This window comes from Solanum pennellii, chromosome 4 (assembly GCF_001406875.1).
Source record: "Solanum pennellii chromosome 4, SPENNV200".
Classification (NCBI taxonomy): domain Eukaryota; kingdom Viridiplantae; phylum Streptophyta; class Magnoliopsida; order Solanales; family Solanaceae; genus Solanum; species Solanum pennellii.
In genome coordinates this window covers 54,924,050-54,929,067 of record NC_028640.1, presented here as the reverse complement: position 1 = coordinate 54,929,067, position 5,018 = coordinate 54,924,050, and the positions used below count along the sequence as shown (strand labels likewise).

The 5,018-nt window shown below is 29.3% G+C and overlaps 1 long non-coding RNA gene across 1 annotated transcript; it reads left to right on the top strand.

Annotated features, from left to right (window-relative positions):
- The first annotated feature begins 363 nt into the window (after nt 1–363).
- Nucleotides 364–1,499, top strand: LOC114076946. Its single transcript, XR_003578026.1, has 2 exons — nt 364–923; nt 1,134–1,499. It is a non-coding gene; the product is annotated as an uncharacterized LOC114076946 (long non-coding RNA).
- Nucleotides 1,500–5,018: the final 3,519 nt, after the last annotated feature.

The window sequence follows — 5,018 nt, the reverse complement described above, 5'->3', positions numbered from 1 at the left end:
ACAAATATTTTAGTAATTTAAATAATTATTATAGAATAGAAAAATAATAATAATGTTAAAAGTAGGATGAATTAGGCTAAATTTCATAAATATAAATTATTTAAACATAAGGAAAGTAGCAAAACAATTTAAAACAATGTTTAAAAGAAAAAATAGTAAAAAGAAGGTTGAAAAGTTGATAAATTATGATAGGAGCCTTAAACTAACTTAAACGTTCCAGAAAAAAAAATTCAAATATATAAATAAGATTTGATCCTGCAACCTCAGGCTCAAATATTCAACCTTTAACTATCTGCACCACAGAACACTTTTATTTGGATAAATTACTAAACTAACTATTCTCGTTTAATCCCTACTCTTTAATAAAAATATAAAAAAATTTATCTTTTTCTTGTCAGATACTTTATTGTGAAAGAAACCAAACCCATCTTTCTCATCCCCAAAATCTTGTCTTTAATCTTTCCTCATTGCCAAATTAGTTACCGAATTCAAAGCAATTTAATATTAAAACAATTATATCTTTCCCTCTTTTCACTCACACAATCAAATCAGTTATAATATTAATTAAGATTTGAATTTCAAGAGATTTTTCTCTCCAATAAACTAATTTATGATTTGTAGATATTTTCATCTTCTTCAATTTTCTTCTTCGTTTTTTCTTGTTTCATCATTTTGTCTAATACATATAAACTCCTTCATGTTGGATTGGAATTATCCAAATAGTTACACCTAATAAGAATCAAATCTTTGATTATGATAATCTCCAATGGACAAAAAAAAAATCTTAAAGGTTACATGATCCTTTAACAATGGCAAATCAAAGTTCAGAAAAGGCAAAAGCGAAAAAGGATGTACCCCCAGCAGAAAGCAAAAGTTGAAAAACAACGAAAAAATAAGCAAAAAGGTTACCTACACTATCCAGGGTATGTATTTTGAACCATGTATTTTAGTATATATTTATTTTGTTTTAAATTTATGTCTTCCCCTGTTGAACTATTGAATCCACAATATTCGAGGGGGAATTTGTTCAAGATATTATGCAACACAAAAGCGATGATTTGTAACTATTGAATAATTTTTTCTTTACTTACATATTTGATTTGTTTTATAATGTATCTTTTTCTTTTTTGTAGTGACTGTGAAATATTTTTTGTTGTTTTTATTGAACTTCTGAGCGACGAAATCAGCATCCCATCTAATGATTTTCAAAGTGACTATCTTCGTACAAGTCATGCAACAATGTCATGTATGGTCTCAACAAGGCCAAGACGGGATATGTTAGCGAGAATGATGATCCTACAAGGCCGAAGAATGACTACACCCCACCAATAAAAGTTAATCTTGTCAATTTAGAATAGATTTTTATGTATCGATTCACCGACAGTTCTCTATGATCTATTGTTTTTAAGATACATTAATTAGTGTTTTGAGTATTGCTTCCCTAGATACTACTTCTAAATGTGAAAAGTTTTTATATCGAAAATTGTTTATTTCATTTTTCATTTTGTTTTCAGTATATTTAATATGTTGTTAAGTTTTGTCTCTTTTAACTTATAAGTATAATACATATCACTATAGTAGATATTATATCATTTGCAGATACAAAAATTTTAAAATTTTTATCATGTATATGATACACTATTATTTTCGATATAACAAATTTGTATGTATCACAACACCTGATACTATATTTTTATATTTGATACAAATTAGTTAATTTTTAATATATTAGTACCTTATAACATTATGTCTCTTATAAATTTGGTATAAATGACTACACTTGATACAATATTATAAGTCGATACAAATTTGTCAAAAAACATATTATGTATATGATACACAATTATTATTTATCACGCTTTTAAAATCGCAAATCGATGTGTCTCAGAAAATGTGATACTATATATTTACAATTGTTATAATCCTCTTAATTTGTAATATATTTAGTACCTTTTAGTATTATGTCACTTATCCGATGCAGAATACAACTCTAATCTGGTACATATCACAACATTTGAAACTATATTATCCGATACAAAAATTTTCAAACAATTAAGTATCAGATTTATTATGTTAAACAAATCAATGCAATGTAATAGTATTCTCATTACTTATTAACAGGTACAAATACATTAATTACTTAATCAATACAATGTATATTTCAAAAATAACTTTGTATCAAACACAAAATAATACACGGATAATTAGATCTAAAAAAACAAACTACTCCGAAAAAAGTATTGATCTTGATTTCTCTTTCGGGAAGAAAGTACAAGTTCTAAATTGAGCACTTCTTGTCCACATAGCACACAACAATTTGTGTTTGATGTTAGTTTTTCGTCTGAATCTTTCTTCTTCTTTTTTCCCTTGATCTACTGGGAATTATTTTATATCTTGGTGGCAAGACAACTTCTTTCAAAACACATTTCGGAATCGACCAATCACTTTTGTACGGCGTTGATTTCATTGGAATTGCATAATACACTAATAAATACTTGTAATTATACCAAATAAATTTATTATTTAATGTTTATTGTATCATTCCAAAAAAAAAATTACACTTCAAGATACATTATTATAACTCGCTCAATAGATCATATATACTCTTAGATTATCATACATATTAATGTCCTCATAGTTTTACATGTTTTAAGTACATAAAAAAATGATGCAAAACACATCTGTATCTATCACAATTATCCGTTTCTATTCATTGATACACTAAAAGAGCGAAGATTTCAAACATATATGATACTTTGTAATTATCAACCAATCATACACAAATCTAAACACCTTACACATATAACGAATCACCCAATACATAAGATGCAACCTAATTATGAATATAGTTTGCAAATATCTGTTTATCATGAATAATATAGTAACAAAAAAAATTCAAAAAAACAAAGAAAGTTATATGATTTGTGTATCACAAGATTATTTGTTCACATACCTTTTGTTAGCAGATCTTTCAACTCATCTGCAATGGAGGAAATAAGGTTAACGAATAAAACATTTTCCCCAATCACTATTCCATCACTTCTATATCACTCGTACCTAACATCACTTTCTCATATTCTCAAATTCTTTAACAATATCGAAACATTCATTATGAATCTTTACAAAATTTCGCTACAAATTTTCTTGAATCAAGTTTCTGCAGTTTTTTTGGAAGAACAGGGAGACCTAATTTGAAATTTTAATTTCATTGTTATGTTACCTTTTTGGGATAAACTGATTGACAGAAGCCTTTTTGGGATAGAGTGATGGGTAGGAGAAAGAAACGTACGCTTGATTTGTAGGATTCACTTATATTTTCTGTTTTTAGTTCCTTATTTAGCGCAGTAAATTGATATCAAAAACGTCGAAATTAATGTATCCGCCCTCACAATTATGTATCCAATAGGTATAAAAAAAAAGAAGGAATTTTTGTAATTAAAGAAAGAGTAGTGATAGAATGTAATTTATCTTTTACACTATGTGGGTTGCATAATTTTTACTTTATAAAATAGTTAATTATAAGCCCAATAATATAATATTTAACTGAATTTGGGATTGTTCAAGTTCAACACATTCACAAGATGAATATTGTAACTATTGTATCTATATATTTAATCAGGGGTACTACGGTGGCCATAGCGATACATATATACCTATTGGCAAGAACTATATTACTATGATGTAAGCTCATTATATCTCTTTCTTTGCTCCTTGGTTCACTAACTGATTTGCCAGCGCTTGGAATCTTGGACTCTACGTGCGGATTTCTGGAATTTGTTTACACCCATTTCAACAACATATGTCCACTTTCTACCTTTTGCAAGTGTGCTAATGACTCGATGAAAAAAGTCAAGGAACTGTTTTACCTCGTCATTAACTTGGATCACCACATTAACAACATAAACTTTGAGGCTCAATAGCTAAATACATGACAATTGAATCATAAATTGAGATCATAAAGAGCATACCGTGAGTAGGAAGTGGAATTAATACAACGGATTCAAAAGCATACTTACTTTAGGTATTAAGATTTGTGTATTTAATTGCACAAGGAAAGTGGATTAATGAAATAAAAAACTAATTGGTATTATGAGAGAGACCTCGTCTCTTTTTAGTTTGAGGAACCAGCTAAAGTTGGTAGTCAATTGAGGTCATATCAATGGAGTGTGTCATTCCTCTTTCTTTAGTCGCATTTCCAAAAAAAGAAACTTTTCTTTTTAATTTCAATTTAGATACCAATATGGAAATTAAATTAATCCAATTCGTGGATAATTTTGATTTGAAAAGAAAAAAAACAAAGCAAAAAAGGGAAATTAATTTCAATTCTCGTGTGAATAGCTATATGAAAAGAACCTGGCATGTCTTAAAGACATCAAGGTTGGGGTAAGTGTAGTTTCACCCATTGAATGACCTTCATATGGAGTAGCTTGTTCAGTTTCGAGAGGTGGTGTTTTATAAGCTTAGGTTGTTGGTTTTATGAGTCATTAGGATTGAATTTCGGGCTTAGTTACTTAAATTGGCCTTTGCCACTCTTCGACATTTTGGTGGAACATGTCAATTATCTTGAGGTTGCAATAGTGTACTGGTTATACTCCTAGCTTAAGTTCTAGGATGGTGTAGTTTGATCCAAGAGGGTGTTTGGAGTTCTGGCAAAGCATGTAGGCCCAATACCTTCATTTTTCCGAGCCTTTTTGGGTAGTGAGTTTTTGAAATTTTCAAACTATACTAGGCCGAGGCAAAATGTGCGTGAGATGAAGTCAAAGGAAACCCCGGTAGAGGGTTGGGTAAGATATCTAATAAGATTTGATCCACCTTTTTTATATGATATTAAGGAATCCGTAGGACTTTTTGAAAAATAATTTGGATGAGTAGAACTCCCCATATCAAACTTGGCATGAAGAGTTGGTCCAAAATGTCAAGTTTTGAAGGTGTATTGCAAAATAGGCTAGTTTGGGAGAATTTTTGAATTTCTATCCCATGTCACTCATTATATCGAGTGGTACTCCGCTACAATAGCC